This window comes from Rhinopithecus roxellana, chromosome 8, assembly GCF_007565055.1.
Source record: "Rhinopithecus roxellana isolate Shanxi Qingling chromosome 8, ASM756505v1, whole genome shotgun sequence".
NCBI lineage: Eukaryota > Metazoa > Chordata > Mammalia > Primates > Cercopithecidae > Rhinopithecus > Rhinopithecus roxellana.
This window is the reverse complement of record NC_044556.1, coordinates 56,529,900-56,556,369: the sequence shown is the minus strand read 5'-3', so window position 1 is coordinate 56,556,369 and position 26,470 is coordinate 56,529,900. Positions and strand designations below refer to the sequence as shown.

The following is a 26,470-nucleotide window of genomic DNA, read 5'->3' as shown; positions in this document are numbered from 1 at the left end:
TCCAAGCTAGGTTAGGGAGAGTCAGGGTGATAAACAAGAAGTCTGTTCAGGACCTCCTTCCTGTGTCAAGTCTGCCTGGATCTCCAATCAGTCATCACTTGGCCTAGGCCCTGAGATTCCCTATAGGGAGAATCCATACCCAACTTATCTCCAAAGATACTGGTTGAGGGGATCAACCTAGTTGAGGTATCAGAAGTATTTTTTCAGGCAGAGCACCTCAAGAGAGTATACCCCCACCCCTAGTCTCTGCAAAGGGGGCTGGTCAGGTTGCAGATGGGGAGTGTGGAAGGGGTGGAGGTGAAAGGGAACTCCTGCAAATTTCGAGCTTCACCAGCAATTTGCCACCCCATGCGGAAGACTGACCTCCCCACGATCAGGGGATGGGGCTCCCCAGTACCTTGGGGCCACCCTTGCCTTTGCAGTTGCCTGTCTCATAACCTCACAGCCCCTACCCCCACTCCAGCTCACTCCTTTTACTATTAGGTTGAATTCTATGAAATCGTCCATTTAATACATGGGTTCCCTATTGGCAATATCAAAGGGTTCAATGTAATAATACCTAATAACAATAAAAATAACAGTAACAATCTCCTCTGTAATATGGGGTTTTGAAATCTACAAAACACTTGCACAAATTCAGAATTACTCCATTTGCCCCCACAGCCACTCTGGGGGGCAATTAAAGCAACAGGAAGCAAGAAGCTCTCTCCAGTGTCACAGCTGAACTTCCCATCATTAAATCCAAGGGCGTCTTCTCAGCCCTTGACCCCAGCAGTCTCTGCTGCACTTGAGACTGATGACTGACTGGTCTGTTCTTAACACTCTCTTTTGGCTTTTATTGAGGTGTGGTGGGAATCCACTGATTTTATCCACCTTGGTTAGCCGTTAAGAAGCTCTGCTATTTCTAGGCTTTGTGATTTGGGGCAAATCACTTAAACGTATGGGTTTCTATTTCCCTTATCTGCAAAAAGGCCTAATAATACAGAGGTGACGGGAGAGTTCCATGTGATCATATGTGTCAGAATGCTGCATGGGTTGTGAACACTACACGTGTGCACAGTCTCACCGTTACTCTCGGACACTATGTTCTCGGGGTTCTCTCTCTACTGCTCTGTTTATTTTGGATCATCTCTCTTGCAGTAATCTCTCCTCTGCACCTTAAGTGTTGGTGTTTCTCAGGAATCCATCCACCCTTGGCTCTCATCCCTGACCACTGTCCTCCATCTTCCTCAACTGTTTCCCTGCTCCGTGGATTCCACATCACCTCTGCCCTGTGTATCCAAGTACTTACAAGCTCCCCCTATCTGGAGCATTCCAATTTTAACATGTTCAGACTCAGCGTCCTGTCTCCTCAAAAGAGTCTCTTTTGTGTTTTCCTTCTTGTTCACAGAATTACTCTCCACTAGGTGCACAAGCCTTAGAATTACCCCTGCTTTCTCTCTTCCCCCTCATCTGATTGGTAACTAGGTCCATCAATTCTGTCTTCACGACTTCTCTTCAGGTCCATTGAGGCTGCCCTAGTTCATTCACCTGAGGTGTTGCAATGGTCTCCTGGTCCTCCTGCAGCCAAACTCACTGTGCTCACCTCAGTCCTTGGCTGCCTCAGTACACACATTCTGACCCCATCGCTTGGCTTTAAATTCTTCAATGAGTTCCAACAGCTTTCGTGATGAAATTCAAACTTCTTGGCAAAATCCTTCAATGTCTGACTCCTTACTCTTCACAGCCTCCCTGGAATATTTTCCTTATGCAGCCCATATTCTAGCCACGTGGAACATAGCCTGTGCTCCACTTGTCTGTCTCCATGTCTTTGCTCAGGCAGCTCACTCTACCTACAACACCCTCTCCCTGCTCCCAGACTCCCCTCAAGACTGCTCTCTTCCCTTTCAAATCCTCTTCCTCCTTCAAGGCCCTGCCCCAATGCCCTCTCCACTGTGCAGCCTTCCCCACCTCCCAGGTAGAAAGAGTTACTCTCCCTCTATGTTCCCGGGACATTTGCCACATCATCCTTTGTTCTTCTCTAGAGAGTGTGAGCTCTTTAAAGGCACAGACTGTATCTTAGTCACCTTTGTAAGCTGTTACCTTTAAATTTAACCTAATTGGTTGGTATGGAGGAAGGAATTAGAATCCCTGGGTGATTCTGGGCTAGGAATGTCAACTATACAGCATGTAAGCCATCACTCATCACCCCACCACCCCTTAGCAGATAACACTAATTCATCGCAGTGCTTTTCTTGTGACAACCTCAGAATCATCCTCAATATGGTGATACAGAGAGCCATTTTCAATCAAATGGAGTTAGCCCAACAAATGAAACCTATTTCTTATCCTGGCATGTCTGAGTCACAAAGTTCCCTATGTATTCTTCTTTCCTGCTACTTGCCATCCTGTCTGTGTCACTTACTAGCTATGGGAACTTCAGTCAATCTCTTAATCTCTCTAAGGCTCAGCTTCCTCATCTAAGGAGGCAATAAAACCTTCCATTATGTGGTCAGGATTACATGATTTAAAGTATATGAAATCTGTAAGGCCCTTATGCAAATAAAGATATTACTATTATCCTACTTTGCAGATGAATGAAAAATATTACTGAATTAGGAAAACTAAGGTTCAGAGACATAAAGTCACTTGCTGACATTTGTTTAATGGCAAAACCAGACCCCGTGTCTCCATATCCTGTGGGCTTTTCCCTCACATTACCCCTCCACACCCCAGTGGCCTTGATGATACTCAAGTTACACCATCCCTTCTATCTCCTTTCTCCAGGTGAGTTGTGGAGTAAGATTTACTCTAGCCCCAGAATTGAAGGGGACTTCCAACCCACTATTCTTTATCCCACCTCTCTATAATTCACTAATCTCAGCCTGCCAAGAGGTGGGCAGGTGTGTGCTGAGGATGCTGAGTAGAGCCAAGTTCCTTAATTACTATCCTTCAGCCTCTCACCCTCTTGTCTGCCCCCAGCCTCAGGAGTATCAGGCAGCTGGCAGCCTTCTCAAGGCCCAGGACGACCAGGGCCCTGGAGATAAGGTTCTTGGGGTGAAGACTACTGAGTTGTCACCTGATCTACCAGAAGAGTTTGAGAAACTAGGGAGGGAATGATGAGACCTATTCCTTGGAGTCCCAGGGCCACGACAGGGTTCTCCACCTGAGAGAAGAGGGGGAGGCTGACCCGATCCCAGCTGAATTGCCCTTCTCTGTACACTTTCCTGTCTTTGAACTTGAAGTGGTATTGGCTGGAAATGGGGGGTGGCTTGGACCTAGTTGGTGGAGGGCCCAAGAGGTAGTGGCGGGTAGGGGAGGCAGAAGAGCTACTCCCCATTGTGAGAGCACCCCCAGAGCCGGCTCCTGTAGAGGTTTTTTCATCAGCTCCACACCTTCCAGGAAGGACCATCCCCATCTTCCCAAACAGAGAACTTTTTCTGGACTGCTTCTTAATCTGTATTTTGTTCATCTTTTATCCTTCTCAGTGCCTGCTATTTCTTGACTTAAAAGAGCCTGTAGGATTGATGTTCTACATAACTTTTCCTCCTTCAGGCCCCCTTTTCCATGTGCCACCCACTTCATCCTTCGGAAGTCCTTCCTCTGAGCTTCCCATTGAAGTTTCAACGTTTGGACACTTGGGGGCACTGAGTCAGCCTCCTTGGCAGTCTTCTCTCTAGTTTCCCTAGCTCTTCTCTGCAGGCTGCACTCAGCCCCACCCTGTCAACACTCTCCCTACTCTCTACAATGAGAGGGGCAGATGGGGAAACTGAGGCCCACAGTGGAAGTCCTTAGTAGGAGTGCCTCAGTGATAGAAATCTAGAGTCTTTTGTGGAAGGTACATCTCTCTCTAGTGGTGGGAAAGGACAGAGGCAGAAAACTTCAGGCCTAAGCCAAAACTTGTCCAGAGGCAGACAACTCTGAACTTAAAGCTTCTCCCTGCACTGGCCAGGTCGTCCTAGGGAAGCCCAATGCTTCCTTGTGCTTGTGTGACCAAGGACAAGAGAAATTAGTCTTGGGAGAAAGGATGAACGAGAAGTAGTAAAAAGAGGAGAGGAAGTGGAGGGACCCTATCTCTGAAGCCCTTAGAATTACAGGTGGAACAGAGTCCTATATGACCTCCCTAGCATCAGTGTTATCTATCTGTACGCCCCCACTTCACGCATGCACCATGTCCCCAGCCATACGAAACCTCTCAGTTCTTGAACAGACCAAGCTTTATTTTTAGCAAATAATGGGGCCTCTTTCATGGAACACTGTTCCTCTCCCACTTTGCTTAATTTCTCCTCCCCTTTAGGCCTCAGCTTAGATGTCACTTTCTCTGGAAAGCCTTTCTGGATGCCCCCACCCGCAACGTGGGCTGCCATCCCCTGTGTTCCCACAGCACCATGAACTTCCTACCTCAGGCTTTACAGTGCACCAGGCATCGTGCTGGGTGCTCCATGCCGTGCTTCATCCTAGCCTCCCTAGGAGGGCAATAGCATTGCCCTTAGATGAACAGGTGGAAACTAGACTTACACGGGTTAACTAACTTGCCCAGGAGGACTGCTCATAAGGAGTGCACTGCAAGTCGAACCCAGGCCTGCTTAAACCTGCTTAAAGTCTGGGCTTCTCAACTTGCCACTGGACTGTGTCACAGAGTGTTCATGCTGGGAAGCCCTCTGTGGTCATCACATATAATCCCCACATTTTACTAAAGAGGAAGGCAAGGCCTAGAAAAGCTGGGTAACTTTCCCAAGATCACACTGCTAGCTGGTAGCTCATGTTATTTTACATCAGAATCACAGCAACTACCCTGGCCTTCTTCTTCATCTCAACTTCTGTTTTCCTACAAGATCCTTTTCCTCACCCTGGGGTCCCAAAGTGCCAGCTTCTGTGGAGCCAGCCTTGGATCACTATCCACAGAAGCTCTTCCCCAGCCAAACCAGCCACACCCCATTATCTTCAATCTGGCCCTCCCACCTAGTAGGTCTCAAGGTCTTCCTCATCCCTGCAGTAGCTGGCCCAACAAGAAGAGTTGGAATAAGCCGCAAATAGTGAGGTCCACAAGGAGGAGGCATTCAGTGATGCTCTTACTGGGCTCTGTGGAAATGATCAAGGGATTCCTTTGAGGCCACTGGAAACCCCATGGGGGCTCTGAGCGTCATTGGAACTATCTTCCAGGCCACGCAAGCTTTGTTCAGTAGGTGACTAAAGGGGGACTTTTCCTTCTCATCAGGGCAATGAGTTATCCACCTCTTTCTATCCCTCCCCTTATGCCCAGGGAATTCTTCCAATTAAGTCAAAATTTACCTGTTGGTATCTGAGCAATTTCTTCTTATTTGTACCCTTGATGGAGCTGGAGACTCAGAGGTACTCTGTATCTGTCATTCATATTCAGAGAATTGAGCCTCTTTCCCTGACAGGTGTCCTCTCAGCTCCCTTTCCTTCTTGGGGCTCCTGTTTCCTGCATGAAGAGCAGCCTCTGACCCTCACTCAGAGAAGTCTAGGGAGCTCACCACCACTCTGGGAGGCAATCTTTCAACTTTTTACTTATTCCTTATTCACATTCCTCCCTTAAGAAGGAGGATGGGGTAGGGATGGCATGAGGACGCTGACTAGATACAGAACTAGATTCAGAGATGAGTGTCTCACTGTCCTCTGTCTCATGTAGTAACTAACTGCCCGAGCACAGCAGGGAAAGCTGAAGTTATACATTGGGAAGTTCTCTTTCTCCAGCAGGAAATTTTTGGAGGCAAAAGAATCATGCCAGAGTATAAGGGCTGGGGGAGGCATGTTCCTGCACAAAGGAAGACAGATGGATGAGGCAGCTTAAGGAGAATCCAGTAGCCAGAGGGGAAGCATTCTAGATGAGGGGAAGGGAGAAGGATAGAAGGGCCCTGAGGTTCTTCCATACAATTGTGATGTGAGGAAACATCATGGAGATTAGCACTCAATAATATTTGCTGATGACCAAACCAATATCAGCTTACTTCTCTATCTAACAGAGTTTCTGCAACCATGACCCCATCCACCCTCCCAGGCCCCAGCACACCACTGTGCAGTCAGCCCTCAAGTCTCTGGGACCCCAATGGGCCTTCCTGTCTTCCCTTTTTAGGGCATCTGCCCCCGACTGCTAGAAGATGCTCTGGACCAGAATAGCAGGTGAGCCATAGATACAGCCTACAGATTCTTGTGCAGACATAGGATAACAACTGGGAAGGCCAGTTCTAGGCAGCATGAAGGACTTATAATTGATAGAAATCCCCAACTCCAAACCCTAGCTAAGAAGGCTGTGGGGTTACTTTCTAGTGATCCAGAGTTCGTAGCAGAAGTGGGGCCGGTAGGAGGGTGGGAAGTGAAAGGAGGTAGGCTCACTCTGCCTAGGGGTAGTGCAAAGGTCAAGGTGACTTTCGGAGGTTCTTTCTAGACCCAGAAGCCCACTTAAAGCTCCTAGACCCGTTCTCACCACCCCTTCCCCTCACCATGCCCCCACTCCTTCCCAAAAAAGGTGGCTAAAAGAAAGCTCTGTTGGAATTGTAGATAGGGTTGGGGGTGGGGTCATCTGAGCAAAACCAAGAGACAAATACTTGGGGGAAAAAAACACAAAAAAGCTAGAGGCGAGAGACCTCCATTCTAGTCCCAGCCTTGCCACCAGCTGCCTGGACACCATCATCTCACCTCTCAGAGCCTTTCTGGGAAAATGATAACTGTTCCATCTACCTCCCAGGGCCAGGAAGGGCTAGGAAATACCTATGTGCCCTGGGCAAAGGCAAAGACAGACACACTGGACCTGTGCCAGCGAGGCCAGGTGGGGCTTTCGTTATTCACACAGAGCTCAGTCCAGGATACTTGACTCTGCTCTGGGGTAGGGGGCCTGCCCACCTGACTGTCTCCATGGTTGGAGCAGGAATGGGAGCCATGCTTAGAGTGCAGCAGAGGCTGTGTCCATGGTTAACGTATAAGCAGGTGCGGTCTGGGGCAGCAGGACATTTTCAGCCCCAGGGCCACATTCTTAAGGCCACAACAAGTGCAAACTTGTTATAACCTGTGTCAGGGCAGCAGAGGGCAGCAAGGGCATGGGGGGAAGGGACAGGGTGCTGAGATGCCTGCGGCCGTGGAGGGGTGCAAAAGGGAAGAGGGTGGGGTGGGGGGAGGGTGGGTGTGCAGGTGCATATGCCAGGGGGTGGTGGTGTGGACGTGCAGTCTGTGTGCTGGGCTCACTGTGTTTTGTCTGGGCACATCCGTTTGGGTGTGTGTTGGGAGCCGTGTGTGGGGCCGCAGAGATGAGTGTATGCCTGTGTGTCTCTGCATATATGAGCCTTGGGGAGTCCTGTGGTGGGAGGAGGAGAAGTGGCAGCCACAGGCCCAGGCTGGGCATATGGAACCAAGGAGTGGGCAGGCTCTGAGCGCCCCTTCCCCTTCTCAGGCCTCACAGAACCTGCATTCCAACTCCCCCACAGACTGCCCCTGCCCCTGTGAGCCTAGGGCCTCTCCCCTCTGTGTGCCCTCTGCAGCCTGCCCTGTCAAATGCCCATCTCCCCAGCCTGCCCAGAGAGTGGGGGGGTTGCCTCCTGCCCATCCCGCCTGGCCCAGGGCCCACTCCCCCGTGCTCTCTGGGCCCTCCGGACACTGAGGCAAAGGGGGGGTGGTGGGGGAGGCTCTGAAAGCAGGTGACTGTTTGGGGGAACTAGGGGACAGAGCCCCCATTGTGCCCGCCCCGGAGCCGCCTCAATGGAGCTCCCTGGCACAAAGGGGCTTTGACAATGGGCAGGACATTAGTATGCAGAGCCAGCCCCTCAGCCCTCTCCCTGTCCCACAGCCCAGGGGCGGGAGCTGGGGGACTGCTGGTAGAGGGTGAGGGGGGCCCAGGACTGAGACTGAGGAGATCTTGGCCCACAGGGGCTCCCCTGGGGGCACTGCCCAGGAGACAGGGGAGGAGACTAGACTAGGGCCTCCAAACCTGCCACTCGCCAGAAAGGACTTTCCAAATGGAGAAAGCCACAGGGACTGGTAGGAGTGGAGGGGGAGGGGCTGCGGGACGCCAGGCCCCTTGGTCCCAGGCTGGGCTCTAGAAAGAAGTGGGTGGGCAGTCTGAGTCCTCCCACGTTTTACCTCAGTTTTACCATCTATGCAAAGGAATTGTGTGGGCAGGAGAAGAAAAACAGAGTAATACATAGCAAGTTCTCCAACCCCAGCAGAAAGGGCATGTGCTCAGGGTTTGGGATCTTTGGGGTTCTACTTACTTGGGGTGCCACCTTCTTTGAGATCTCCATCTGCTGTGGTTCTGGAGGCTGAAGAAGCTACTACAGGGGAAGCAGGGGTTAGGGACAAGAGTCGCCTCCCACCTGTGCTCTTCCAGGGAATTCAGCCTGAACTAATGAAGGTGGAGCTGGAAGCCCAGCTCAGGGGAATTTGGCTGAAGGACCAATGAGCCAAGACTAGCTCTTCCCAGTATGTGTCTATCTCCCCATCTGCCTCCTCCTGTTCCATAGTCTGTGGGGAGAGGCTTCCCTTCTCCTGCCCAGGGAACCCCAGCAGGCACCCCTATCCTCATTAATGCCCTTAGCACCACCAACTGCCTTTTTCAAGGCACCATGTTGTGCCTTGCGGGGCTTCAGCACAAAGGGCAGGGCCAGAAGGCGCGATCTGGGGAGAGACTCCTGGGCCTTGGGTGGTGGGACAGCTGAGAGGAGGGCAGTGAGCGGAACTGAGCACCTCATGAAAAGCAGGGTCGCCCAGTCACAGACTTCCTACGAGCCCCAGGAAGAGAAGGCCGGGGGCACTTTGCAGAACTGCTCCCCACAAGGAAAGACACAACAATCTCTGGGCTTGAGAATGTCTTCCTGGCTTTCTTTCTCCTCTTTTCAGTTGCTGTCAGTGTCGGAAGTTCTCCCTGCTATCTGCCCTCAAGGCTTCCCACTGTACTGCCCTGGTCCTGGGCTCACCTGAGATTGCTGGGAAAAGAAAGGTAAGGTCTGCTTCCTTCCCCGTCTCAGGACCCTACTCCTCCACTCTCCACAAAAATATTCTGGTGGGGAGAGCAGAGATAGAGCTAGGCCTTAGAACTCCTGGGTTCAGGGCCCAGCAACCCTGTCGACCCCCTCTGGGAACTTGCACAAGTCGCTCTCTGGGCTGAGCTCGTATGTGTAGCATTGGATGGATCTCCTCTGCAGCTCCCTGTCTTCAGGACAATGCGCAGTGGATTCAGGGGCAAGACTCCGGAATGTAATGACATCTCACATCATTGAGCACTACACTGAGCCCTTTCCTATTAGGTCATTTAATTCTCAACAACTCTAAAAGTGGGTGCTTTTTAAAGCCCCATTTTACAGATGAGAAAACTGAAGCATAGAGATATTAATAATTTGCCCAAGGCCACGTAGCTGGTGAGTAGTAGAAGAGAGGTAGAACTTACATGATGAACCACTACCCCATACTACCTCCCTAGTGAGAACATTCAAAAGACCATGGCAGCTGAAGGAAATCAGCCAGGACATTCCAATTGGCCCAGGTTTTTGAAACTGTTTTCTGAGGTTCCTCTAGACTAGCAGTTCTCAAAGTATGCTCCCTGGACCCTTTCGGAGGGTTCCTGAGGGTTCCTGAGACCCTCCTGGAGGCTCTACAAAGTCAAACCTGTCTTCATAATAATGCTAACAATACAGTATTTGCCCTTTTCACTTTCATTATTTCATAGTGTTCAGCAGAGTTTTCCAGAAGCTACATGACATATGATATTGCAACATACTAAATGCAGAAGCAGATGAGAAACCAACTGTCTTTGATTAAGCCAAACATTTAAAAAGATTTGTGAAAATATAAGACAATGTCACTCTTCTTATTAATTTTTTGTGTGTTTACTTTGGAAAATACAGCTGTTTTTCATTAAAAATACATCATTTTGTTAACATGCAATAGTTAATAATTATTTCATGTGTCCCAGTGTTCATTTCTAACAGTACATATTCATAAATAGAACCCACACAAACCAAAGCTCTTTGGAGTCTTCAGTAATTTTTTAGAATGTAAAGTGGTCCTGAAGTCAAAAAGTTTAAGAACCAGTGCTCTAGACTCTAACACACTCACCCTCCCCTCTTACCAGTTGCCCATATCTTTTTTATCACAGGGTCAACCAGGAAGTTTAGACGTGTGGAGAAGGAGTGTGCCTGGCTCTACCAGTTGGAACTGGGATCAGAGGTGGAGCTGAGGAGGCTGGTCCAGGGAGAATGCCACACTAAGAGGTCAGACCTATACCCCACTTGGGAGGTGACCCCCACATGTCTCCCACCTTGCAAGCCCCTGCCCAGAGGCATGCTCAGGACAATGGGGCTGCCTCAGACTAGACTCTGAACCTTTATCCCCCTTTTTCACTCCAGACACTGCTGCTGACAAGCCCAGCATCGGGCTGGAGTCAGAGCGCCCTGGCAAGGGGAGAAAGGCTCTCTGGGGCCTACATACCTGCATTTGTGTGGGGGGGTGGGTGGAACAACAATGCTTAGAAGACTATAAATTGGGTGTTCTAAGGCTTGTAATCTTAGGGTGAAGCCTTGTCTACAGGATGGGGTTGTTGGTAGGAGAGGGGTTTCTCTTGAGGTCTCCTATAGAATTAGGCAGTAGGATCCTATACACAACCTGCTGCAGGACGCTCACATAACCCTCCAAAGTCAGGCTCCTCCCCCAAGAATAAGCAATCAGAAGAAATGTGTCCTACTTAGAGTCAAACTGGACAGTAGCTACTTTGTATCTTAGGAGCCAGGCCCTTTGGTGGGTGCCAGAGGGTCCAGAGAGAGAAGAGATGCTTTTGCCAATCTGACAGAGACACAGACCCTACCCTAGAGGAAACCCCGGCTAATGAGGGAGACAAGATGTCTCCTCCAACATCGCCATGCATGGGGAACCCTGGGCCGAGTCGCAGATGCAAGTGACAAGCAAGATGGCAGAGCAGAGAGGGAAACAGGAGACTAGAGGTCTGCAGGAGGGGTGAGACTTGGAATAGCCTTTGTGAGGGCCCAGAGTGCGGGGAGGAGCATGGCTCAGAGACTGCCTGGGATATGCTCCCCAGGAACAGGGTCTGAAAAGTGCAGTTCACAAGATGTGGGGCTGGAGGGAATGGGAGAAAGGCATAAAGTCTCTTGAAGACTGTGATTGGGAAATTTTTATCCAATGCCAATGGATGTGTCTGGGTAGGGAAAAGACAAGATAAAACTGATGCTTCATGATGACAATTCCAGTGATAATTTCATTATAGGGTACAGGGAAGGAATCGAGGAGAGAGGGGACTGGAGTCAGAGAGATCATTAAGGAGGCTGCTGTGGGCATCCAGGCTGATGAGATGAACAGGCCAATCAGGAGATACAAGAAGAGGAGGGCATATAAATCTGAGATAAGTTGTGGGGGCAAACCTGGGCTGGGAGAGGGAGAGGCAGGATGAAGAAGAAAAGAGTGATAGGCAGGGCCATGGGAGTAGGAATGAGATGTGGGGGTTGTCTTTGACCAACGGAAGTCTTTGACTGAAAGAGAAGTTGCTGAGAATGGGAAAAGAGACTATTTGGTGAAAGCTCAACAGCTCAGTTCTCATTTATTGAATCTGAAGACAGGACATCTGCTTGGCAAAAACTTGTGGAAAACAGGGGCTGTCAGTGTGGAGACCCCACCTCAAGCAAGGCCCAGCCTATTGGAATCAAGGGAGGAACTTCATCTTAAACTACTTGATACTTCTTCTACCTTCCCAAACTTCAGAAGGGTGGGATGAAAAAACCTAGTACAGAATCTCAAAACAAAACCAAACCCACAATGAAGGGCTGGGACAAAGCCTAGGAACCAGGAAAGATGACAGAGTAGAAAACGTTAGAGTGGTGGGAGAAACGTAATGGCCCACAACTCCACTTTTTACAGACTAAGGACCATTCTAAGCCCTTTATAATAGTCACTGTGCATCCTCACAGCAGTTATGAGCCCTATTGTGAGGATGAGACTTCTTTAGCTACTAAGTGGTAAACTAGGACTGAATCCCACAAAGTCAGACTCCAAGGCCGTGCTCTTAACCATAGTGCCTGCTGTCTCTCAGAGCGGAAAGTAACCCTGGAACAGCAAGAAAGAGGTGCAACAGTCACCCAGGAGAGGCCCCTGACAGTTGTCACAATAATCCCTGTGCTCTGAGCTCCATCACTCCTCTCGGAAGCTTTAAGGATGGCTTCTTTGTTTGGGGATTTAGTTGGTGGTTTTTGTTTTGGTTTGGTTTAATTTTTTGGTCCAGAAAGTGGTCTCTCTTTCTTTCCCAGTCTCCATTTCAAATGTCTTTCCTTTTCTGGGATGTGCTTCCTGAGATCTAACCTAAGTCCTTCCAGCTACAGCCACAATCCTTTCCCCAAGTCTTCTGCCATCGGAAAAGTTGCACAATGGCCACGTATTCTCTTTCTGTGCTGCACCTTGTTGGAGGCTGGAGGTCTGATTCAGTTCTCTCTAGCTCCTGCTTCTCCAACCTCCTTCTCCATGCCACAAAGTTCTGTTCTTACTTCTCTCTCACATTCCAGAGCAAGTCCCTCCCTTCCCCCACTACCTCAAATCCAGGCTTCAAGCTGGCAGACACCCACGGGAGGGCATTTCCCACAATCCCTTTCTCTTTGCCCTTTCAAGGTTCTGATGGGGGAGGGGAGGAAGAGGGGCCACCAGATGCACTCTCTCCATAAAGAATGGTGGCAAACATGTAGGCTAAACTCAGATGAGGGAAGAAAAGCATTGAACTCAGCCTGCCAGAGAGTCTGAGGTGACATGGCAAACTCTCATTCCCAGGAGCTGCCCAGCCAACCACCATTGGGTGCTAGAACACTTAGATTTTAAATCTCCCTTTCCTCTCCAATCTTTCTGTAGTTTCTTCTCAATGATGTGCCTTGGCTGATTCCTTCTCTGCCCCCTTCCAGGGCCCCACTGCTATCCTGGACAGTTTGGCCTCAGCCTGGACAGTAGCACTGACCAGTCAGGCAAGAGAAGAATCTAGGCCGAGGAAGGGAGGGAGAGTGGAGGTTTTTTTCTTCCGCCCTAAATAACCTGTGGCAGGAAAGTTTAGGGACTCCATTGCCCAGTGTCTCTCTTCCTCCTGACCAATGGCAGGAGGCTCAGCCTATCTTTCCATCTTGTGTGCAGAAACCAAGCATTTTACTAGGAGGCTCAGGAGTATCCTTTGAGGAAACAGATCTTTCTGCATGACCCACCCGCTAGAGCTTTAAACGCCCATCCCACCAATCACAGAATGATTCCAGAGGACTTCATCTGAGCCCACTGTGATCCAAGTGTCCCAGCCTCTCTGGTCCCTAGGAAGGTCAAGGGAAGGAAGCTCCCTGGGTCCTCTGCCAGTCACTTCCTTGTAGCTCACGCCAACCAAGCTGGAGCTGTAAATGAGCTTACGCACAGTGATGCAGGTGGGAGGGAGCTAGAATGTGGTTCAATGGGGCACATGGAGGAGGTGGGGGATACCAACGTGCAGATCACTAATCCCCTAACACAAACATATGCACCCATAGACTGGATGTGGGTCAGATTTTTTTTTCCTCAGGGTAAGGGATAGCAGAGGGGTTCTGCATTAGAGCCACAGAGGGACTGGAACCATAACCCTGCTACCCCTGCCACTCCCACTCCCCACCCACCCTCCATCAGTGGAGTCATTGCCATTTGATATCCGCTGAGACAACTTGGCTGCTCAGGCTCTGGGTGGGGGGTGGGGGGATGGCTCGGAAAACAGCAGCTCCTTTCAGGACCCAGGTTGGCAAGGGCTTTGGAAGGCTGGACTGGCCCAGATCACCCCCCAACGCACTCTCCCTCCCTTCCTCCCTTGCCACCACCACCAAAGGACTTGGGGGAGGCAGTGGGGAAAGGAGTTGGCACTGCCTGGGCCGTGCCTATTGCCTCTGCAATCCAGCCCTGGACCCTCTCCCTGGCATGATGCCTTCCGTCCCCCTCCTCCCTCATTTCTTCCTCCCTGAAGAACCAGTTATGAGTCAGGATGCCTGGTTCCTTACAAACTTGGTCCCCCATACCCAGTCTACCCCCAGAGAAACGTACAAGCCCTACCACTTGGCACAGGATGGTACCCACCATCATGCCAGGAATATGTTCAAAAATCCTTGGAGATTAGGGAGAGAGTTTCAGGATGAAACTAAATTGAACTCAGTGGTGGCTGCTCACCCCTCCTGGGGCTGATTTCATGACAACCACTCCAGGCCCTCCTCAGCACCCTTAAACAAGGCCATCTCTCACACGGGGGCCCTAAATCTCCTGTCATTATCTCCCTCCCACCCAGACAGCCTAAAGCAATCCCAGTGGGGAGAAAAAAACTTCAAACACCACAGCAAGAGCAGACTGGCCAAACATCTTTAGTCAGAATTTGTATTGGTAAGCAACAGAAGCAGGCTTTAAGCACTGACCTATTTGGGGTCCAAATCTGCACCAGCTTCTTCACCATCTCCACTTCCCCATCTGCCTCACCCTGCCTAGGGCACTCACTGGAATTAAACCTCAAGACACCAGAACCCACCCCCACTTTTTCCCAGTGTTGTCCTTCTACCCATTCCTGGGTTCAGCTCTCCTCCCCCAAATCAGGAAGTTCCATCCTTCATGTCTTCCGTAACACAGGTGCCCTGGGTTAGTTCTGGTGAGAGGAGGGATGGAATGGGAAGGGGCATCTCCGTCTGGAGGGTGAGTTTATAGAACCCAATCTGCCCTTCTCACTCTAGCAGAAGTGGTCTTGTTCCTTTCCTTCTGGAAATCTCAGTCTGAAACAGCTGGGGTGAGGGTGAGGGGCAATGAGGAGGGATGTCTTAAAATGGGAGCCACTCAGAATGGAAGGAAGAGATTGGGTGGGCAGGGGTCTGGGGCACACCAGGCTTTGGTGTCTCCCCGGTCTAAGCTGCCAGTATCTGTTTCTCTCCCCATGTGGGAACTAGAGATCATGGGTGTCACTATGTGATTGTCACTGTATGGGGAGTGGGGGAGGGGCTGGGGATGGGAGTAACCTGTCCATATGGGGAGGAGGGCGCACTGTCTGCTGTGCCTGTGTATGGGGTGCCAGGTGATGTGTCACTGTATTAACTAGAGGAGCGGGGATGCAACTGGTGGTCTGCCCAGTGGGAAGGGGCATCGGGAAAGCCCCTTCCTTAGATGAAAGGGCTGAGGTGACCAGCCTGGCTAGTTTCCTCGTGGGGAGCCCTTCCCAGGAGGCTCAGTTTGGGACTGCCCAAGGCGGGAGGCAGGGGAACAAGACGGTACCGCTGAGGCCAGGCAGAGTAGGGACTGAGGAGCTGGGACCCCGATGTCTCTGGAGAGTTAGGGGGACAGGACCCGGCCGGGGCGGCAGAACTCCTTCATCAGGGCCAGGGTCTTACCTTGGGTCCAAGGTGGAGTGGCCCCTTGGATGGGCCGCGGGGCAGCGGGATAGATGGACTGACGGGGCGGACAGGAGTAAGGAGCAGAGCTGTGCGACGGGCCGGGCCAGGACTCTTAAACCCGGAGCTGGGATCAGATAAGGGCTTGTCCGGGTGCCGGGGCCGGGGTCGGGCCGGCCGGGGGCAGAGCTGGGCCGGGCCGGGCCGCCCCCTCCCTCCGCAGCGCCGGAGCCAAACTTTGTGTGAATGGAGGGGCCCGGAGGGGGGCCGGGCAGGCGGGGGCGGGGGGCTCCGGATGGACCAATGGAAGAGTGGAGCGCCAGGCTCGAGCCGCCGGGATTGGAGGGGCTTGGGCAGGGGGCGGGGCGTGCGGGGCAAGGAAGCGGAGACCCAGACAGCTGCAGGCGCAGAGAGAAATACCCAAAGACAGAGACCCAGACAGACCCGGGGAGAAAGAGAGATGAAGAGACGATACGCGAAGCGATAGGAGCTGAGCTGGCAGGGTGACAGGGGAAGGGAGAAGGAAGAAAAGGGAGGCGGTCGTGTCAGAGATGGGTTACGAGAGCTGTAGCCGGGGGGGCGGGACTGGGGCCGAGTTAATGAAGTGGAAATGAATTCAGTACCGGCCCAGTGGCCCTGCAGGCAGCGCCGAAGGCGGCGCCTGGAAGTGAGATTGGGGCGGAGTAGGCCTGGGCTCCCTGGGCCACAGGACTGTATCTTTGGGCACAATTCCCGTGTTGTTCACCGTTTCCTAAGTCCCAGGTGCGGTGCTGGGTGCGAGATGCACAGCACACCGTGCCCACCTGCAGCGGCTTTCTCTGCAAGGAAAGATAAGGCCGGAACCCGCAGCGAAGTGCGGGAGGTACTGAAGACTGCGAAAGGGAGAGGTCATTCTACTCAGAGGGCTCCTAGCAGATGTGGGAGGAAAGAGGTGACATCTGATTAAGGTCCCAAAGGAAGCAGAAGATTCAGGTGCTGAGAGATGGTCCCCAGGACTCTGTTCCATTTAAGGCGGAGGGAACGTCCTGGAGAGACGTGAAAATACAAGTTCACTTGGGAAACAGCATCAAACTGTGCCATTTACTAGATTAGAGTGCAGGGTGATGGTTCTCAACCCTTTCATCACCAAAGACTTCTTTAATTTCCTGAATCTATGTTTTGAGAGGTTTTAATTCACCCCTACCCCCAGCATTTATTAAAGAAGGATATAATTATTTCCTCATTCCTGATCATCATAAACATTTAACTGCTAATCAATAACCAGTGTTACCATACTGAGTTGCTATAAATTCAGGTAAAAAAGGAAAGAAACTAGGAATGTAGCTTAGTTTAACCGCTAAAAGCCATAAGATAAGTAAATATCCATTCAAGTAGCCTCATTGGAGAAGCTGGAAGGACTGGACTAAAGGTAAGGCACCATAAGCAGTGTTTGTGTTAGGGGAGCACCCGGAAAAAACACAGAGTTGTGCTAATTTGTGGTCAGGCCAGAGTTTCTGTAGGCAATGGAGAGCCACTGAAGGTTCTTGGGAAGGATGGGGTAGGAGAAAGCTATGGAATTTTAGGAAAATTAATCTGGAGGTGACAAAATAGTTTGAACCAAGGGGTTATAGTAGGCAAGTAGACTAGATAGAAAACAATTGCAATAATATAAGCATGAAGAGATGAGAGCCCAAGTCGGCGTGGCAGTGGTGAAAAGTGGAACACAGAAAATGAATTGGAGTACAGAAAAACCAAAAGAAAATGAAAAAACTTTGAAGCCAACTTAACATGATGAGCAGAAGAGGGAAGTTGCAGAGATCATACTAGAGTCTCAAGTCAAGTGATCAGAACTGCGAGGTCATTCACGGGCATAGGGGAACCTGCGGGGTGGATCACACCTGGTGAGGAGACTGAGGTGGGGAAAGAGGAAGTGATGAGTTCAGAGCTGGAAGCTGTGGAGCGGGGTCAGAACCAGAGAGAGAAAGGAGGTCACTGCTGCCAGGGCAGGGTGAGTTGAAGCCATGAGAACAGGGTAGCTCCCAACAAATACTACACAGAGAAATGAGAGCCTGGCACAGAGAGTGAGGAATACCTATGTTTAGGGGATGGGAAGACGAAGGACCCCCAAAGAGTGAAAGAGAATCCACCAGACAGGCAGGAAGGAGACAAAGAAAGTGAGATGTCATGGATCCAAGGAAGGAGAAACTGTTAAAGAGGAGGTTCTAACAGTGCCAACAGGTACAGAGAGGAGAGGCATTGGGCTTGGCAGTGACAAAGTCTCTAGTGACATTTGAGAGCAATTTCAGAAGAGTGAGCAAGGTGGGAACCAGATTACAAGTTACCACTAGAAAGTGAGAAACTGTCAGCAAGTATAGGTTACACTTTTGAGAACTCTACTCACAGAGAGGAGAGAAATAGAAACCAGACAATGTACTAGAAACAGGTCAGGCACAGTGGCTCATGCCTGTAATCCCAGCACTTTGGGAGGCCGAGATGGGTGGATCACCTGAGGTCAGGAGTTTGAGACCCGCCTGGCCAACATGGCAAAACCCCATCTCTAGTAAAAATACAAAAATTAGCCAGGCATGGTGGTGCGCACCTATAATCCCAGCTACTTGGGAGACTGAGGCATGTGAATCGCTTGAACCTGGGAGGCAGAGGTTGCAGCGAGCCAAGAACATACCACTGCACTCCAGCCTGGGGGACAGAGCAAGAGTCTTCTCCAAAAACAAAACAAAACAAAACAAAAAAAGAAAAAAGAAACAGTCTTCCAGTTTTTCTTTTTCACACTCCCAATGCCCTCTCTTCCTAAGTCAATATGGATGAGGGGCTGTGGTGAGATGGTCTGAGGGCCAGCTTGCAAGGCTGATATAAGAACTTTAAGTTACCAAAAATAGGACATCCAAAAGATCCTTAAAGGGGCCACAGTCTTGACTTTCACAGACAGAGAGGACTTAGGCAGGGGTGTCCAATCTTTTGGCTTCTCTGGGCCACACTGGAAGAAGAATTGTCTTGGGCCACACATAAAATACACTAACACTAACAGTAGCTGATGAGCTTTAAAAAAAAAATCACCAAAAAACCCTCATAATGTTTTAAGAAAGTTTACAAATTTGTGTTGGGCCTCATTCAAAGCCATCCTGGGCTGCATGCAGCCCACAGGCCGAGGGTCGGACAAGCTTGGCTTGGAGGCTCTGGTGGAACTCCAAAATAAACATGAAGAACACCAGAGAAGAGAAAGCAAAGGGACCGTAATGATTTATGGAATCATTAACAGACATTTATTGTGCACTTATTATTTTTCCAAAAATGTTATCCATGCATTTAGCTTCAACTACCACCCACGTGTCAATATGTCCAGCCCACCCGGATATCCATTTCAAACTCCACATATTTAAAGTAGAACATGTCACCTTGCTCACAAGAGTGATCCTCTTCATTTATTCTCTACCGTGGTAGATACACTATCATCACCCAACCAGAAACATGGCAGCCATCCTAGATTCTTCAGTCTTCCTCACCTCATCTCCCTTATTGAATCAATGCATCTGTGTTCTAAATAGCCTCAATATTGTCCCCTTCCTCTCTATTCCACTACCATTGCTGTAGTCTAAGACACCATTACCTCTCACCAGGTAATAAGTTTGCATCTTTGATCCTGCTCAAATTTCATGCTGGATTGTAATCCCCAATGCTGGACATGGGCCTGGTGGGAGCTATTTTGATCTTGGGGGCAGGTCCCTCAACAGCTTGGTGCTATCTTTATGATAGTGAGTTCTCGTGAAATCTGGTCGTTTAAAAGTATGTGGCAGGCCGGGTGCGGTGGCTCAAGCCTGTAATCCCAGCACTTTGGGAGGCCGAGACGGGCAGATCACGAGGTCAGGAGATCGAGACCATCCTGGCTAACACGGTGAAACCCCATCTCTACTAAAAAATACAAACAACTAGCCGGGCGAGGTGGCGGGCGCCTATAGTCCCAGCTACTCGGGAGGCTGAGGCAGGAGAATGGCATAAACCAGGGAGGCAGAGCTTGCAGTGAGCTGAGATCTGGCCACTGCACTCCAGCCTGGGTGACAGAGCGAGACTCCGTCTCAAAAAAAAAAAATGTGTGTGGCAACACCCCTCATCATCAACTCTCTCTTGCTCCTGCTCTTGCCATGTGATGTGCCTGCTCCTGCTTTGCCTTCCACCATAAGTAAAAGCTTCCTGAGGTCTCCCGAGAAGATGAGCAGATGTCAGCACCATGCTTCCCGTAAAGCCTGCAGAACTGTGAGCCAATTAAACCTCTTTTCTTTATAAATTACCCAGTGTCTGTTTTTGTTGTTGTTGTTGTTGTTGTTTTAATTTTTAATCTTTTTTTTTTTTTTTTTTTTTTGAGACAGGGTTTCACTCTGTCCCCCAGGCTGGAGTGCAGTGGTGTGATCACAGCTCACTGCAACCCTGAACTCCTGTGCTCAAGCAGCCTTCCTGCCTCAACCTCAAACATAGCGGGAACTACAGGTGTTCACCATTACACACAGCTATTTTTTTTTTTTTTTAGTTTTTAGTAGAGATGAAAAATTGCTATGTTGACGAGGATGGTCTTGAACTTGTGAGCTCAAGCAATCCTCCCACCTCAGCCTCCCAAAATGCTGGGATTACAGGCTTGAGCCACCATGTGCTGTCTCGGGTATTTCTTTATAGCAACTCAAGAACGGCCTTAATACACCAGGGCTACTGCAGTGGCCTTCTAACTAGTTTTCCTACCTCCAGTCTTCCTCCACCTTAATAATTCTTTGGATTATGAATTACTTTATTTAAAAGTAATTAAGCACCAGTAAAGTACATCTCTCTGAAACACACATCTGACCATATCACTTCCAAGTTTTAAAACCTTCAGCAACTGCCAACTATCTGTAAGTAAAGTCCAAGTTCCTTACCCTGGAAGAGAAGGCCTATTATAACCTGGACCTGGTGCCATTCCAGCCTCATCTTCTTCCACTGCCCCTACACACCCAAAGCTACAGCGACTTCTTTCAATACTCAAGGTTCAGCCTTATGTTCTCTTTCTATGTCTTGCCCCTTGATCCTTTGTCATTTACATAGCTCCAACTATTGTCCCTGAGTGAAGCCCAAATCTCTATCTTCAATCCTACACTCTCTTTGGAGCTCCATATTTCCTTTTTTTTTTTTTTTTTTTTTTTGAGACGGAGTCTCGCTCTGTCACCCAGGCTGGAGTGCAGTGGCCAGATCTCAGCTCACTGCAAGCTCCGCCTCCCGGGTTCACGCCATTCTCCTGCCTCAGCCTCCGAGTAGCTGGGACTACAGGTGCCCGCCACCTCGCCCGGCTAGTTTTTTGTATTTTTAGTAGAGACGGGGTTTCACCGTGTTAGCCAGGATGGTCTCGATCTCCTGACCTCGTGATCCGCCCGTCTCAGCCTCCCAAAGTGCTGGGATTACAGGCTTGAGCCACCGCGCCCGGCCGGAGCTCCATATTTCTAGTTGGGAATTTCCATCCTGACTTGACAGGCCCCAAACTGAACTCAGTAACTTCCTCCCCAAAGGTGGAAGTGCTCGGTGACTTCCTTAGTTCTGTGTTACTCCTGGTCGATTAGAATAAGTGACCTTTACTCTTCACCCTTGCCTTGGGCCCATTCCTGGACATGTCAATTAAGCCAGCAAATGCTGTCAAGTCTCCCTTTCTTTCATCTGTTTGTAATGTCCTTTTTCATTCATATGACCACTACCAGGATCAGAAAGATCAGTACAGCCCAGGACCTGACCCATCCTTCACCTTTCTCTCCAGTCTCAAAGGAAGAGGCAACATGTTTTCATCATGTCGGTCCCTGTGCCCTTGTTTTAAAACTCCAAACAGGTGCCTCTTGCTTACAGGTCACAGTGAAGGAGGTCTTCACCACAGAAGACCTAGAAAAAAAAAAAAAAAAAAAAAGATAAAAAACGTGGCAGGTCCCCAAACTGAACTCGGCATCTTCCTCTCCAAGGCTGGAAGTGCTCATGACTTCCTTAATTCTGTGTTACTTCTGGTCAATCAGACTAAAAACTGCAAGTGATCTGCAGATGTGTCATCTACTAACAATCACAGTGAGGATAGAGTGGGGTGGGACTGGGCAGTTAGAAAGACTTTATAAGTCCTTGAACAGCAGGGGTGGGAGCTTGTGGCAAAGTACACAGGTAGCTTCAACAGCACTGTAATGTTCTGACTTTAAAAGAGTGATTTAAATTGAGTTTTTGTTCTTAAATTATGCTTTATAACATATAGACATATATCCACCATCTATATTCTTTTGTACGTATCAAATGTCAGGTTTTCATTTTTAAATTTGTTTGCAAAAGAGAAGTCCCAGAACAGTCTCTAGGAGCCCAGTAGGGAATCGGTAATAAGGGGCATAGGACATTAATATTTGTGAGTGTTCACTATGTCAGATAGATCAGGAGATGAGGAAACAAATTCTGAGGAGTTAAGTGGTTTGCCTCTGGTAACATAGCTGGAAAGTGTTCGTTTTGGCATTTGAATCCACATATATTTGATCCCAAAGCTTGTTTCAGAATAATGCCAGAGGGAATTTGCATGGTTTAAACACAATCTTGTCAACCAGAGGCTATGACCCCTGAGTACATGTTGGTATGAAAAATTCCCCAGAGTTACAATGTCCAGTGTCCACTGTGAAACATGACAGAGGAACCTTCTCTCTTTGAGGAACCCTCTCTCTTCTTTCCGTTTCCCAGCTTGCATCTTCCTTATTCTCCTCCACTTCTCCTTTCAGACTCACTGCTTCCAGCTTTGGCCTCATCTCTACTTTTACTTCATTTACAACGGGGCAGAGGCTACCTCAGAGCAGAGGAGGAGGAGAGTTGGGGTGTGTCACCTGTTTTGGAAAGAGAATCCACAAGTGGGCAGCAGTCTGAGGGGCTTGTGCTTGGCCAAGCAGATGTGGACACAGGGAATCAGGAAAGCTTTGGGTTGGGAGGCATGATAGAGACTCAGAATAGTCAGTATTTAACAAGTCTGGAAAGAACAGAGACTGACATGGCTCACCACAGGATTCAGGGTTCCAAGTGGCATTTTGGCGCTCACATCCCACAGTGCTGAACAAATTCCATTAGTAGTGGAGCAACTCATAGCTGAATGACTCAGGCTGCAGAGGAGAAATCCAAGAGAAGGACTGAGCTATATTCCCCTAGTCACTAATGAATCATTGCGTCAGTAGATCACCCCCTTTAAATAAATGCAATATATACAAACCCACATTTATATAAGACATAAGTTGGGGAATACTTAGTTACCTACTAAAGAATTCTTTCTTTTAAAAAAGAAAAAAATGGCCAGGCACCGTGGCTCATACCTGTAATCCCAGCACTTTGGGAGGCCAAGGCGGGTGGATCACCTAAGGTCAGGAGTTCAAGATCAGCCTGGCTAACATGGTGAAACCCCATCTCTACTGAAAATACAAAAAAAAAAAAAAAAAAAAATTAGCCAGGCATGGGGGTGTGTGCCTGTAATCTCAGCTACTCAGGAGGGTGAGGCAAGAGAATCACTTGAATCCAGGCAGTGGAGGTTACAGTGAGCTGAGATTGCGCCACTGCACTCCAGCCTGGTGACAGAGTGGAACTCTGTCTCAAAAAGAAAAAAAAAAAGGAAAAAAGAAAAAAAGGAATTTATTTAACTAGGGACTTCTAGTACCTTTTCAGTTGGGTCCAATTGATAGAAATTCCATTAACATCCAATGTACTGTGATAGGAGGGAGGCAACTGGGAATAAAGAAATATGAGGAACCTCGAGTCGGGTGGCCTGAGTCTTAGTCCTGACTGTTTTCTTGGGACCTATTCCTACCTGTAAAGTAAGGGCTAATCCTGTACCACCTCTAACTGTCATATAACTTTTAAATCTTAGCCTGTCTCTACCCAGTCCTATAAAGCAAAATAGAACTCTATGTGAGAAGGCTTCTGATCCTCCTGCTCTGCTGAAAGTAGCCAGAAAGGCAGCAGGCTCCTCAGCCTCAAGAACCCAGCCGGGGTTCCATCTGACCTGGAGCTGTGCTCTGCTTCTCCCCATTTCACTCTAATCTTCAGCTTCAGTCATTTGCCACATCTACTCCTTCAACCATATCTTTGCTTTGAGTTTTCTAGAACCTCATTCCCCTTGAATTTATACAAATTTTTATAATCAACAAGATTGGCCTCCCTGATCCACTATACTCATATCCTCAACTGTCTCCTGTCTTCCCCATCATGCTTCCTCTTCCACTTGCCTCATTTTGCACAAGATGTGTCATGATCTTGCCTAGGGAAGCCTCCCCAGATTGGCTGATCTCAGGGCTGCCATAAAGGCACCTGCTGATGGGGCAAGTTGAGGACTGAACTGCATTCAGCTTGCCAATTCCTGCACCCGGCTCAGAGCTGTGTCTGCTGGAGGAAGTGAACCTTTTATTTTCTCCCAAAAGTATCACCTGTTCCCTGTTCTCCAAGCGACATGCCACAGTAGGCTCTTTCTAAGCTCTTTTTCTATTTTGCACCACAGTTCCTTTTTTTTTTTTTTTTTTTTTTTTTTGAGAAACGGTCTCACTCTGTTGTCCAGGCCGGAGTGCAGTGGCACAGTCATGGCTCACTGCAGCCTTGAGCTCCCAGGCTCAGGCGATCCTCCTGCCTTAACCTCCAGGGTGGCTAGGACCACATGCACATACCACTACACCCATCTAATTTTGTATTTTTTGTAGAGACAGGGTTTCGCCATGTTGCCCAGACTGATCTCCATCTCCTGGGTTCAAGCGATCCGCATGCCTCAGCCTCCCAGAATGCTGGGATTACAGGTGTGAGCCACCGTGCCAGGCCAAAAGCTAGAATCTTATCTATGGTTTTGTGTCCTGGTGCCTAGGAAAACTTTTCTTCTCCTGCCTCAGTTCGAGCTCAGTGATAAATAAGGAACTGAGGTTAGATAACAGGCAAAGTCTAGGACATGCAGGATGAGTGAATCAGGTGAGGGAGTGGTGGTCTTCTTCCTTGTCAGCAAGGCTAGGTTCAGGGGCACCTGGACTGACGTGAGAGGCTGGCTGAAATTGCCTCTTGGAGGGCCCTGCCAGTGATGCCCCCTCCAGCAAATGGGGCCAGCTCTATGCAAATGTGTTCTTGCCCAGGAGTTTGGTTTCTTCTTTCTGAGCTCCTGGCACAGTGGAACCAACGTGAGCAGCTGCTTGGCAGGACAGAGAAGGGCAGGCTAGCAGTCCCAAAGCTCGGGTGACAGGACCAGGCCCAGGAGACGGGGATGTTGACTGGGGCTTTAACAGCACTCTTGATGCCAATCGCGGGCTGAAAACTCGATATTTCCACTTGGAACAACAAGAATCACCAGCAAGACAGCTGAGGAGAGGGCAGTATACCAGGGGTGCCCCCTGCAGGCCTCACAGGGTGGTGCCAGAACAGAGGAAGGTGGCACAGGCAGGATGAGGCTTTCAGGACATCCCTGAGATGATGGTGATGATGGTGACCATGATCATGACCATGAAGAAGACAATGAGGAGGAGGAGGAAGAGGAAGATAGTAGCTAGCATTTACTGAGTACTAACAATGTGTCAGGCATTGCCTTATGTAGTCTTCATGACAACCCCCTAAGAGATGAATAATATGGTTGTTCTTTTTCTAGATGAAAAATCTGAGGTTTAATGAGGTTAAGTAATTGGTTCACCCAGCTAGTAGTGGACAAAGGTGGATTTGAACCCAAGTCATTGCCTCTCCAGCTTATATTATCTAGTACAGAATTTCCCACCTTACCAGGTCATTCCAGGAGCTTCTAGCCCTCCGTGTCCATCTCTATGTCTTCCTGCTCCTCTAGCTCATATTTTCTTGATCCCAATTTATAGGATCTGGATAAGAATAGATCCACATCTGGGATATAATAACACTGATAACAATAACAACAACACTTTGCATTTGTAAACCACTTTCTTCTCTTCATTATTTCCCTGGGGAAAAATAAACAATAAGATATTTCTATTTCTCCAAATTTTGTTCTGATTTTTATCAGTGTTGCTGAGGCTATTTCCATATAGTTGTGATCAATTTATAAGAATAATTTTAGGTTCTGCTTTTTTATGTAACTGTGTTATATACACATTCACATATTTAAACACAGCAATTATTATGGCTTTACAGTAACCCATGATGTTAATATGCCACAGATATTACATTACTGAGGCAGTGTAACTTTGTGAAGAGAACACTAGGCTGAGGCTGACAACACCAAATGCCAGCAGGAATGTGGAGCATCAGGAACAGGAATTTGTGGCTGACGGGAATGCAAAATGGTACAGCCACTTTGGAAGGAAGTGTGGCAGTTTCTTAAAAACCTAACATACTCTTACCATATGATCCAGGAATCATGCTCCTTAGTATCTACCCAAAGGAGATGAACTTACGTCCACATGAAAATCCGCTGATGGATGTTTATAGCAGCTTTATTCATCATGGCCAAATCTTGAAAGCAACCAATTTGTCCTTCAGTAGGTAAATGGAAAAATAAACCATGGCCATCCTGAAATGAAATATTATTCAGTGCCAAAAAGAACTACAAAGCCCTGAAAAGACATGGAGGAACCTTAAATTTACATTACTAAGTGAAAGAAGCCAATTTGAAATGGCTACGTATTGTACAATTCCAACTATATGGCATTCCAGAGAAGGAAAATTATGGAAACAGGAAAAAGAGCAGTGGTTGCCAGGGGTTAGGGAAGGGGGATTGACTAGGCAGAGCGTAGAGAACTTTTACAGCAATGAGACTATAATGGTGGATACACATCATTGTACATTTGTCCAAACCTACAGAGTGTACAACACCAAGAGTGAACCCTAATGTTGACTATGGACTTTGGGTGATTATGATGTCAATGTAGTTTCATCACATGTAAGCAATATGCCACTCTGGTGGAGGATGTTGATGGTGGGAGAGGCTGTGCATGTGTGGCGACAGGGGCATACGGAGAATCTCTATAACTTTCCTGTCAATTTTGCTCTGAATCTTGCCTTGTCGCCCAGGCTGGAGTGCAGTGGCGGGATCTCGGCTCACTGCAAGCTCCACCTCCCGGGTTCCTGCCATTCTCCTGCCTCAGCCTCCCGTGTAGCTGGGACTACAGGCACACGCCACCACACCTGGCTAATTTTTGTAT

The 26,470-nt window shown here is 48.9% G+C and overlaps 1 protein-coding gene across 1 annotated transcript in view; it reads right to left on the bottom strand.

Annotated features, from left to right (window-relative positions):
- KCNJ10 (potassium inwardly rectifying channel subfamily J member 10) overlaps nt 1–15,556 on the bottom strand; it is a 31,902-nt gene extending 16,346 nt beyond the window's left edge. Inside the window, exon 1 of the mRNA XM_010360773.2 lies at nt 15,336–15,556. The gene's annotated coding sequence lies outside the window, so the exon portion shown is untranslated. The remainder of the gene's footprint in view (nt 1–15,335) is intronic.
- Nucleotides 15,557–26,470: the final 10,914 nt, after the last annotated feature.